Genomic DNA, 12,638 nt, shown 5'->3' with positions numbered 1-12,638 from the left:
GGACAGGAAGTCCAAGGCCTGGGAGAAGATGATCCCAGTGGAGTTTATTTATGTGTAGGGTTTCTTCATCCCATTTGCTTCGTTCAAGGAAGGCTGGAAGACACACTGTGTGCTCTTCTGGAGGCGGAGGAAGTGGAGGAGAAAGGGAGAGGCAGGAAAGCACCTTCCAACAGTTGCGGAGACGAATCAACATCCCCTCAACTACGCGTATTCTCAAGCAATAACAACGCCATCTGTATTATATACCCAAGAATACCCGTCATCGAAGGGAGCTAGTCAGTCAACTATTCAGCTGGGTCCTCTTCAGCAAAGTCCCACAATGGTCTCGAAGGAGGCATCTTGGCCTGTAAAAAAAGAGACAGAAAAAGAAAAGGAGAGGCATCTTCTGTTGGCTAGTTTTAGTTCTGACTAGACAAAGTGCCCTCTTGCTTAACTGGGCACAACTTTCTACCTCTGCTATCTTAAAAATAATACAGCCATACCTCATGTTGCGTCTGCTTCAGGTTACATATTTTCAAGTTGCGTCCCACGGCAACCTGGAAGTACCAGAACAGTTACTTCCGGGTTTTGCCGCTCGCGCATGCGCAGAAGCGCTAAATCATGCTGTGCACGTGCGCAGACGCAGCGCTTCTGGATGTGAATGCTTCGAGTTGCGGACATGCCTCCAGGATGGATTATGTCACCAACTCGAGGTTCCACAGTCAAACCTCAGTTATCAAATGTAATCTGTTCCGGAAGCTCGTTCGGCTTCCAAAATGTTCGACAATTGAGGCGCAGCTTCTGATTGGCTGCAGGAGCTTCCTGCACACAAGCGGAAGCCACGTCGGACGTTCGGGTTCCGAAAAATGTTCAAAAACCAGAACACTTACTTCCGGGTTTTCGGGAAGCGGTCGGAAGCCGAAACGTTCTAAAATGGAGGTGTTTGGAAACCAAGGTTTGACTGTAATGATAAAAATGATGATGATGATGATGATATACCACCCATCTGACTAGGTTTCCCCAGCCACTCTGGGCAGCTCCCAACAGAATATTAAAAGCACAATAAAACATCAAAAACTTCCCTATACAGGGATGCAATCAATTCGGCACAAGGCCATATCTCTGAATGACAGGCAACAGCCCAGCTCTGCTGATTCTACTGGCCAAGATCCCTTTACATTATGTTGCGATGAATCATGAAGATCCCCTAATTTGGGGACCCACTGGGTAGAGTAACGTTTCAGGCTGTGACTCACAGGCATTCAGATCCCAGCACTCCTCAGTATCTTGATTCTACTTTTGCTCTTGTCTTCCACAAGAAATCCTGAGAACCGTAGTTTGATGAAAGCTGAAACACTATACAGAACTCCTTGCTGGAAATCTCCTCTCCTCTTATAGAACTAGTTCCCAGGGTTCTCAGAGAAGGTAGCGAGTTACTCCTAAACTAATTTGTCTGTAACATGTGTGCATCTTTGCAGCCCAATCTTATCCACATTTATTAACAATTGCATCATCATGTAACATTGGTAGAGTGTTTTCAAATGTTCAAAGTGCTTTGTAACAGCCCTGTCAGAAATATTTACTCACAGTTTAGTCAGGTTTTTTTGTCCCCCATATTCAGTGCTTTCTTTCAAGATAAATAGGTGCCGGAACTCACCATGAAATTGTTACAATAAATTGCCGGGTGACTTGGGGCAGCCCTGACGGATGCTGGTTTGACAACAGTCGCATTAACTGCCCACAGAGGTGTTAAAAACTATGGCAAGCCATCTCCCTAGCTGGTTTGGGGGTCGTCCCTGGTTCTGGTGCAGGTCAAATAAATGCACCCCCTCATTCTCTTAGATTCAGGCAGATGGCTAGGGCAGCTCAGAAGAGTCCCTGTGCAGGTAGAGACCTGGATGGAAAAGTTAAAATTTGCCTCAACTACAAAGGAGACTGTGATGGCCTGGGAATCGGATTCAGAGGCTGAACCTGAGGATTCCCAGCCTGCACAGGAGTCCCCACATCCAGGGCCGGCTGAGCCGGGGCTGGGGCATGAGCCTGAAGGGCCCTCACCTGTGCCAGATCCTCAGAAGCAGATGCCAGCTGAATCCACTATGGCTCCAGAGGTGATCGAGGACCCATTGCCTACAGGTGCTCCTCTCCCAGCCCTGTCAGGGGAAGGTGAGGTTGCCTCTGGGTCCAGTAACCCTCCAGCCTCTCCAGAGCTGCAGAGGCTCAGGGCAGAGAGGTGGAGGGAACTAAGTTCTCTCAGGAGGAGTGCTTGCCTGAAGGCCAGGAGAGGCGAGTCACCTGTGGGCCGGGACCGCCCTAGGCCTCAGAGGAGATAAAGGCCAGTCAGCCCAGTCCCAGGTTGCGGGAGCAACATTGTTGGAAACCTGTTCCTGCCAGCACCCTGACCTGCTCTTCCAGAGTTCCTGACCACGCCCGGCTCCTTGCTTTGGACCCCGCTTCGCCCTTGACGGACAGTCTCCAGACCCTCGACCCAGGACCGGACTCAGACCACGCCGCACGGTAACCCCCCTGGGACCAGCACAGAGACAGATTGAAGAAAAGGAAATACAAATTGGCCCTGCCCCATTGCTTGACCAATTATGGCTAGGAGCGACTAGGAGCTAAGTGGAGACACAGAGCCAAAAAGAACTGTAGACTTGTGCACACTGGTCAGCTTTCATTTGGCCTTGAAAAGACTGGCCAGCTTCCATATTGACTTGGAAAGCTTGTTTTGGGCTTCTCAGAAGTATGTCAAGGTAAGAAACGGGCAGGGGGAGTGCCGGCCCGCAATGGCGTCCGCCTGAGAGGTGCCAGAACTGCACTCTGGCATCCTCCAGCTGAAAAAACCCCCCACTACTACCCATATTGCAGATGGAGGGCTGAGACTGAGAGACTGTGGCTTGCTAAAGGCAACACCAGGAAGAAGCGAATTTAGAGGAGCACAACCAGTTCAGCTGGGCACGGAGCCCTGCGGATGCTGGGGTTCAGGTCAAAGTTGCTGAGCTTTTTTTAGGAGGGAAAGTCCCTTTTTAGGGGGTTCAGGTAAACTGAGGAAAGGGGAAAAGTCACTCCCCAATAAAATCGCTAATAAAACTATCTGCCTCACAGCGAAAACTCGACCAGTTGGACACCCCTGCTGTAGAGGATGCTGCAACTATTATTTAGAATGCATCACGAGAGGCAGGGAGCACCAAATTTTGTTGTCAGACAGGGCACCGCTGAAATTTGAGACTCCAAGCTCCGACACTGCACCAGGTACTTCTTGAGTCACAGTTGCTTTGGCCCTGTGTTGCACCAACGTGTCAAGGAGTAAGTCCCACTCATTTCAGTGGGACTTACTCTCAAGTGTGAGTGCACAGGATTGCAGCATTATGAGATAACTACATGTTCAGCTGGGACACGGGTGGCGCTGTGGGTTAAACCACAGAGCCTAGGGCTTGCCAATCAGAAGGTCGGCGGTTCGAATCCCTGCGACGGGGTGAGCTCCCGTTGCTCGGTCCCTGCTCCTGCCAACCTTGCAGTTCGAAAGCACGTCGAAGTGCAAGTAGATAAATAGGTACCGCTCTGGCGGGAAGGTAAACAGCGTTTCCGTGCACTACTCTGGTTCGCCAGAAGCGGCTTAGTCAGAACCACTGGCAGTCATCTTTGAGAATTCCTGGAGAACAGGCGAAGTCCCGGCAGACTGGAGGAGGGCAAATGTTGTCCCTATTTTCAAAAAGGGGAAAAGAGAGGACCCAAATAATTACCGCCCAGTCAGTCTGACATCAATACCAGGGAAGATTCTGGAGCAGATCATTAAGCAAACAGTCTGTGAGCACCTAGAAAGGAATGCTGTGATCACCAATAGTCAGCATGGATTTCTGAAAAATAAGTCATGTCAGACTAACCCGATCTCGTTTTTTGACAGAATTACAAGCCTGGTAGATGAAGGGAACGCAGTGGATGTAGCCTACCTTGATTTCAGCAAGGCATTTGACAAGGTGCCCCATGATATTCTTGTAAAGAAGCTGGTAAAATGTGGTCTTGACTTTGCTACCACTCGGTGGATTTGTAACTGGCTGACTGACCGAACCCAAAGGGTGCTCATCAATGTTTCCTCTTCATCCTGGAGAAGAGTGACTAGTGGGGTGCCACAGGGTTCTGTCTTGGGCCCGGTCTTATTCAACATCTTTATCAACGACTTGGATGATGGACTCAAGGGCATCCTGATCAAATTTGCAGATGACACCAAACTGGGAGGGGTGGCTAACACCCCAGAGGACAGGATCACACTTCAAAATGACCTTGACAGATTAGAGAACTGGGCCAAAACAAACAAGATGAATTTTAACAGGGAGAAATGTAAAGTATTGCACTTGGGCAAAAAAAATGAGAGGCACAAATACAAGATGGGTGACACCTGGCTTGAGAGCACTACATGTGAAAAGGATCTAGGAGTCTTGGTTGACCACAAACTAGACATGAGCCAACAGTGTGACGCGGCAGCTAAAAAAGCCAATGCAATTCTGGGCTGCATCAATAGGAGTATAGCATCTAGATCAAGGGAAGTAATAGTGCCACTGTATTCTGCTCTGGTCAGACCTCACCTGGAGTACTGTGTCCAGTTCTGGGCACCACAGTTCAAGAAGGACACTGACAAACTGGAACGTGTCCAGAGGAGGGCAACCAAAATGGTCAAAGGCCTGGAAACGATGCCTTATGAGGAACGGCTAAGGGAGCTGGGCATGTTTAGCCTGAAGAAGAGGAGGTTAAGGGGTGATATGATAGCCATGTTCAAATATATAAAAGGATGTCACATAGAGGAGGGAGAAAGGTTGTTTTCTGCTGCTCCAGAGAAGCGGACACGGAGCAATGGATCCAAACTACAAGAAAGAAGATTCCACCTAAACATTAGGAAGAACTTCCTGACAGTAAGAGCTGTTCGACAGTGGAATTTGCTGCCAAGGAGTGTGGTGGAGTCTCCTTCTTTGGAGGTCTTTAAGCAAAGGCTTGACAATCATATGTCAGGAGTGCTCTGATGGTGTTTCCTGCTTGGCAGGGGGTTGGACTTGATGGCCCTTGTGGTCTCTTCCAACTCTATGATTCTATGATTCTATGATTCTATGCTGGCCACACGACCCGGAAGATGTACGCCGGCTCCCTCGGCCAATAAAGCGAGATGAGTGCCGCAACCCCAGAGTTGGTCATGACTGGACCTAGTGGTCAGGGGTCCCTTTACCTTTACCTTTACCTTACATGTTCAGCCACAGGTCAAGGGTTGGGACCCATGTTCTTACCAAGTGGCAGGGGAGGTTTAACACAAGTGTAGATGAAAGAGCCTTAGTCCTTTCTCCACCCACTGCAACCACTTGCACCTTGTCCCTTTCTCTTACTCAGAAGTTGCTGGTTATGGATGAGCCTGCAAGGGAAAAGCAGCAGGTGGGGACAGGGTTAAGTTCCTCCTGCCAGCTGCTTCTCCACAACAACTGGTCCTCTCTCTCTGCTGATGTACAGCTGCTGAAAGGAGACCTGGACCTCCAGACTTAATGTGTATTCCTAGCATTAGCCTAGTTGTTGAGAAATGCTCTGAGGGCAGCTGGACTGGTGACTAGGAGTGGCCGTTGAGACCATAAAACACCGGTCCTGAAAGACCTACATTGGCTCCCAGTATATTTCCGAGCACAATTCAAAGTGTTGGTGCTGGCCTTTAAAGTCCTAAACGGCCTCGGTCCTGTATACCTGAAGGAGCATCTCCACCCCCAAGGTTCAGCCCAGACACTGAGGTCCAGCTCCGAGGGCCTTCTTGTGGTTCCCTCACTGCGAGAAGTGAGGTTACAGGGAACCAGGCAGAGGGCCTTCTTGGTAGTGGCGCCCGCCCTGTGGAACACCCTCCCATCAGATGTCAAGGAAATAAACAACTATCTGACTTTTAGAAGACATCTGAAGGCAGCCCTGTTTAGGGAAGTTTTTAATGTTTGATGTTTTATTGTGTTTTTAATATTCTTTTGGGAGCTGTCCAGAGTGGCTGGGGAAACCCAGCCAGATAGGCAGGGTATAAATAATAAATTATTATTATTATTATTATTATTATTATTATTATTATTATTATTATTACTATTATTATTACTATTATTATTATTATAACTACTTCTTCTTCTTCTTCTACTACTACTACTACTACTACTACTACTACTACTATTATCCACACTTCAGCTTGGGTCTGAGAGGTTTTGCCTTTGCTCAGCTGCTTCCCCCCAGAAAACCCACTCTTTAGCGCTAAATTGGAGCAAGCAGCAAACACAATTGATGTTTGCTCTGATTCAGTGATAAACATTGGGTTTCCCTGGTGGAAAGTGTTGGGGCAAAGTGAAAGTGTGAATGAGCCCTGTCTTTCCTTCTTAATTCCCATTTATAGCTATATATAACAGCTGAAAGGATGAACGCTTAATTCTAGTTTTATCAACTGCCCATTCATCCATTGGTTTTTCCATCCATTTGGGCTCGATGGACTGACACACACATTTTCGTTGACTTTGGGGTGTGAAGCTGGAGTATTTGGCACATTTATTTATTATCCCACTGGATGGCTCAGTTGGTTAGGCTGGGGTTCTGATAATACCAAGATTGCAGGTTCGATCCCCATATGGGACAGCTGCATATTCCTGCACTGCAGGGGGTTGGACTAGATGATCCGCAGGGTCCCTTCCAACTCTATGGTTCTATTTATTGCATTTATATTCTGTCAAGCCACCTAACGCAGCTTACAATTAAAAATAACAGCATAAACAAATGCTACAGCAATATCCTGAGCTGATTGCGCAAGCTCCTTGCCCTGGGCTTCCTTGCATTTCCAACATGTAGTCTGTTGGAAGTTAGGGCTCATCCACACAGACCTTTTGCCCTGTGCTTCCTAGGCACAACTCCACGCTTTCCTGATTGGTGTCTGAGTGCCCTTTTTTGCCTCGTTGCTTTCCTGGGAAAACCTGCTTTTTAATGCTGAATCAGAACAATTTGCAATTGGGGTTCTCTGTAGATTGCTGTTTGCTCCAATTCACTGGTAAAGAGTGGAATTTTGTGGGGAAAGTGAGAGGCCCAAAACTAAACCAAAACCAAAAACCAAAAAACACGCACATGTGCTTGGACAGGGAATTTTAAAGCACAAATCTGTGCCTAGATTGTTTGACCCCCCCATTGTCCCATTCATGGTGCAGCCCTATACCCACTTAAATGGGAGTAATCACAGTCAAAATCAATGAGACTAACTTCTGAGTAGGATTATGTATAGGATTGCACTATCGCCAGTTTTCCAGGTGTGAAAAGAAACAGCTGGCCACCCCTCTGCCTTCCCTTCCTCCTTCTTGGCTTCTTAGCAGATCATAGAACTGGAACTACTCTGAAACATATCTATTCAGGGCAAGAGGAATGGAGTGGATATTAATGTTTGTACAGTACCAGTCACACAATCCCCACAAATGACAAAAGTGGCTCTCATTACAAAGCTGTGGTGTAATGTTATTTTCTCTCAGCACATTCTCCTCATTTTTGCTCAGACCTCCAAAACCTATAGTGGCTCTTTGACCCATTTCCTTGCCCAGGTGCAGGAGACAAGTCTCTTTTAGCCTGATACACACACACACACACACACACACACACACACACAGTGGTACCTCGGGTTACATACGCTTCAGGTTACATACCCTTCAGGTTACAGACTCCGCTAACCCAGAAATAGTGCTTCAGGTTAAGAACTTTGCTTCAGGATAAGAACAGAAATTGTGCTCCGACAGTGCGGCAGCAGCGGGCGGCCCCATTAGCTAAAGTGGTGCTTCAGGTTAAGAAGAGTTTCAGGTTAAGAACGGACCTCCGGAACGAATTAAGTACTTAACCCGAGGTACCACTATAGAGTTCCCACTATGACACTGAGACAGTCAGGGCCTTCCACAGCCAACACTGAGCATCAACCTAGACCAGGGCTTCTTTACTAACAGCCCGGTCCTACTAGTGCAAAGAATCAGACACAAGGACTGCAAGGATGCTAGCACAACTTCATCACTTGTGGCATCATGCCAGCTTGGAGCTTTGCTGGTGGAAGAGCACAATCTAATATTACTTGGGCTGGTACAACAGCCTCCAGATATGGTCCTAATTCAGCACAGAAAAGTTAGAGAAGAGGGTGGAGGGTGGGAGGAAGACTGGGGCAAGAGATGGCTCACACTCCACCCCAAGTGGCCTTTCTGTCACCTTTGACCTCTTACAGGAATTCCTTACACTGTGCTTTCAACTGACGGGCATCAGAGCAAACCAACCTAGTTTTCAGTTGACTCGAAGGGGATGCCAGAAATGCAAGGATCCCAGTGAACCTCCTGAATACTGCAGATGGCAGAGACAACCTGGTACAGTGGTACTTTGGGTTACAGACGCTTCAGGTTACAGACACTTCAGATTACAGACTCCGCTAACCCAGAAATAGTACCTCGGGTTAAGAACTTTGCTTCAGGATGAGAACAGAAATCGTGCGGGGGCGGCGCAGTGGCAGCGGGAGGTTCCATTAGCTAAAGTGGTACCTCAGGTTAAGAACAGTTTCAGGTTAAGAATGGACCTCCAGGAAGAATTAAGTTCTTAACCCGAGGTAGCACTGTACCTGATAACAACTGCATCTTACTTAAAGTCACTCTTACGTATGAGGTCACCAAGCCACACATAAGAATGTGCTAATAGGTCCCCACCTCCCACCCCATTGCACGGGTGAGACTGCCCCGCATAATCAAAATCTTTCCAGGGAGTAATTTGTCCATGACACCTGAGTAAGATGGAACCCAGATCTTTCCCCAACCACTCTGTAGCAAAACCAGATTAAACAGAAGAACTGCCACCTATTTTGGGCTCACAATGCACTGAGATAACCTCATTGTTGTCCTGGTGGCCATGAAATTCTGAGCTCTCCCAACATAGATAGTGAAGTCCTCCAACACGATCTTCAAGACTACCCCAACACCATACAGTGGGGGTGAGGTGGGTGGGTGTATACACACACACACACACACACACACACACATTTGGGAGTACCAGCCCTACCTTTAAGTAAAGTGAGGTTATCTCAGGCAATGCATGCTAGGAAATACTGGTGCTATCAGAACTGTTTGGGCCTGTGCCCTGTATCTTAAAAAAAGGTAAAGGACCCCTGGATGGTTAAGTCTGAATTAAGTTCTTAACCCGAGGTACCACTGTAATGTCATCTGGGCTTGGAGACAGCAGGCCAAGGCTAAAAGGAAAAAGCAAGAGCACGTGGGGGGTGGGAAGGAGAAATAGCACAAGGTTTGCCTCTCTCAGCCCCCTCTCCCAATTTTTAGTCCTACAAAGTGTTTGGTGCATAGTACAGAGGCAATGTACTATGCACCAAACACTTTGTAAGGCTAAAAATTGGGGGAGGGGGCTGAGAGAGGCAATTGGGACGCGGGTGGTGCTGTGGGTTAAACCACAGAGCCTAGGACTTGCCAATCAGAAGGTCAGCGGTTTGAATCCCCGCGATGGGGTGAGCTCCCGTTGCTCGGTCTCTGCTCCTGCCAACCTAGCAGTTCGAAAGCACGTCAAAGTGCAAGTAGATAAATAGGTACCGCTCCGGCGGGAAGGTAAACGGCGTTTCCATGTGCTGCTCTGGTTCGCCAGAAGCGGCTTAGTCATGCTGGCCACATGACCCGGAAGCTGTATGCCGGCTCCCTCAGCCAGTAAAGCGAGATGAGCGCCGCAACCCCAGAGTCGGTCATGACTGGACCTAATAGTCAGGGGTCCCTTTACCTTTACAGAGGCAATGGTTTGTTCGGTGCTAGACAATGGTTTGGACTTAAGGGAGGACTCCCACTGAGTCTCCATGGTGTGACCTATCCCACACTTTTAAGATCTAGTGCCCTAACAAAGGCACTCACTAGCCAAACACGGAACACCAATTACAAAACAACGGCTTTCCAGAGTATGTACAGAACTGTATGGTACACCAGTCATTTGGAGGAGAGAATTTTACTACTCCCTTTACTTCACCAGATTTCACCAGATGCAGATATGTAGCAAAATGCCCCTCAGTACAATGTTACAGACTTAAAATTACTATGTGTGCCATATGTTCACCTGTCAGCTGGTAAATGGCCCACAATTCCTATCACTTCAACAGATGAAGAGATGGAGGCAAAATAAATGTTTGGAACCCAGATCTCCGAAAATGATTGTATGCATCAGGCCTTCTCTCTTTTCTTGGATGACAAAAAAAAAGGGAACTGTGGGGAGGAAGGAAGGTGTCTACGTTTTATGGGGAGTGGGAAAAGCTTGGGAATAAGGACTGATGGGTTTCGTGGCTTCTCTAAAGGTAAATAGTTTCCTCTTGTTGTTTATTCCTCTCCCCCCCAACACACACTTCAGCCCACCTACTTTCCAAACCTCTGTTGCCAGGCACCCTGAAAGCAAAACCTTCATAGTATTCTGCTTGTTGGCTGAAGTTTCCTTAGGTTGTTGAAGCAGCGATCTGTGTTGGCCCAAGAGCTTTTGCTTCCTGTAAAGGTAAAGGTAAAGGGACCCCTGACCATTAGGTCCAGTCGTGACTGACTCTGGGGTTGCGGCGCTCATCTCGCTTTATTGGCCGAGGGAGCCAGCGTACAGCTTCCGGGTCATGTGGCCAGCATGACTAAGCTGCTTCTGGCGAACCAGAGCAACGTACAGAAACGCCGTTTACCTTCCCGCCGGAGTGGTACCTATTTATCTACTTGCACTTTTGACATGATTTCGAACTGCTAGGTTGGCAGGAGCAGGGACCGAGCAATGGGAGCTCACCCCATCGCGGGGATTCGAACCACCGACCTTCTGATCGGCAAGTCCTAGGCTCTGTGGTTTAACCCACAGCGCCAACTGCGTCCCTTACTGGACCCCAAATGGTGCCTCCCTGCTGGGGCCAACACTTTTTAAAAGTCTTGCTACAACTTTCAGACTCAAGCCTCCAGCCTCCCCACCCTGATGTGGGTTGCTTCACTCTGATGCATGGCAGGGTCAGCCCTAGCAATACTGGACCATGTTAAATTCAGGCCAAGCTATTTTCTACTCCGCTGCATGCTTGCTACAGCCCTCAAGTGCCGCTGAATTCCAGCACCAAGGCCAGCGCCCATCTGCCCACTCCGCTTTGAAAACCAAACCAAACCCCACACTAATAATTGCTGAGAGCCTGGTTGAAAGGCTAGAGGCTCTGGCAATGAATCCCATTGATGGACGACTCCAGATCACACCTCTAACATCCAGTCTGTTGCGCTGGTATCTGACGAGGGCCATTTGCACCAGGCAACGTGAGATGCAATCCAGGGGGAATTGGAGATACTGGAACCATCTGGCAACTGGGTTCGCTCAGCCTTGGATCCATATAGTCCCAGGCGGAAGGATAAGCTTTAGTTAACTTCTCTCTCTCTCTCCCCCCCCTCTCCCTCCTCCCCACATGCACACTGACTGCCGATCAGAAAGAAGGCATGTTTTTGCTCTGGTGATAGGAAATGGAAGGTGAAAGGTTTGGATGGAAGAAGCCAGACCAGCTCTTTCTGCCTTATATCATATGGCCTCCCTGTCCCCTTAAGGCTTTAATAAGGGCTTTTCTATAAGTGACTTAAGATGCAACTTTGAATGCAAACATTTCTGAAGATCAATATCTTCCCAAGACAAATCAAGCCATCTCTAGCGCTGGATTTTCAGAAGAGTATTTTTTGTTACTCAGTTTTTCCTTAGTAATCCCATCCCCCCCCCAAAAAATCCAGAGATTCCATTGGGAAACTGTATGGATAAGTAGATTTAGGAAGAGTGCATTTTAAACATAAAAATAAATAAAGCATTTTAAAATGTTCAGTTCACAAAGGAGCATGAAGCCAATCATTTCTTTAAAAAAAACACCAAAAAACAGAACACTGCTGTCATTTTTAATGTTTTTGTCTGGCCTTTTGGCCCAACAGAAGCCTCCAGGGTCGTTCTTTAGATAGAGAAATTGAGGAGGTAATTTTAAAAAATAATAATCCAAAAACATTAAGAACCTCATATCAAGATATTGGAAATGTTGGGAATACCTTTAAACCATTCTTAAAGATGGAAAGAATAGGAGTACATTCTTGCTTCCTAATTAAATTCATACAAAAATGCATACATATATACCTCCCACAATTTCATGGTCGTGAAGCAGGTTACAGAAATGACATTTCAATCCCTCTCCTTCTTCTCACAAGAGTGTCAGTTGGGAAAGCTGGTGGAGGAAATATTAACTCCCCCCCCCCCGGGAGTGGGGGCTAAGAAAGTCAGGTGGGGGGGAATTAATAAAGCGGCAGCACAACACCACAACACACACACGGGATAGGATTTAGCCATGGGAACAGAGGGAAATACGAAGGTGTTTTAAAAAATAATTGGAGCGGGGTGGGGGGTGGGTGGGAGTTCAGAGCAGCCCTCTTTCCTCTCCCCCTGCCACACCTTAGCAATAATGCCATCTTCCCGGAGCAGCTGAAATACACCAGGAGACCTGTCCAGTCTAGAACACGCAAGAGCAGAAACGTGGGGCGGGGGGGGGGAGAGAAAACAAATCGGGGTTGCCTTGAAATCTGGAGGCTTCAAGCAGAGATTCCGCCCTGATCGAAACCGAGAAAGAGACAAGACAGACAGACAAGCCCCCGACTCAC

At 47.8% G+C, this 12,638-nt stretch overlaps 1 protein-coding gene across 1 annotated transcript in view; it reads right to left on the bottom strand.

The window, feature by feature from the left end:
* The window catches only part of SWSAP1 (SWIM-type zinc finger 7 associated protein 1), a 34,479-nt gene that overhangs the window by 21,718 nt on the left and 123 nt on the right, over positions 1-12,638 (bottom strand). The gene's annotated exons all lie outside the window — the stretch shown is intronic.

Source organism: Podarcis raffonei, chromosome 17 (genome assembly GCF_027172205.1).
Source record: "Podarcis raffonei isolate rPodRaf1 chromosome 17, rPodRaf1.pri, whole genome shotgun sequence".
NCBI lineage: Eukaryota > Metazoa > Chordata > Lepidosauria > Squamata > Lacertidae > Podarcis > Podarcis raffonei.
This window is presented reverse-complemented; position numbering and strand designations above follow the sequence as displayed.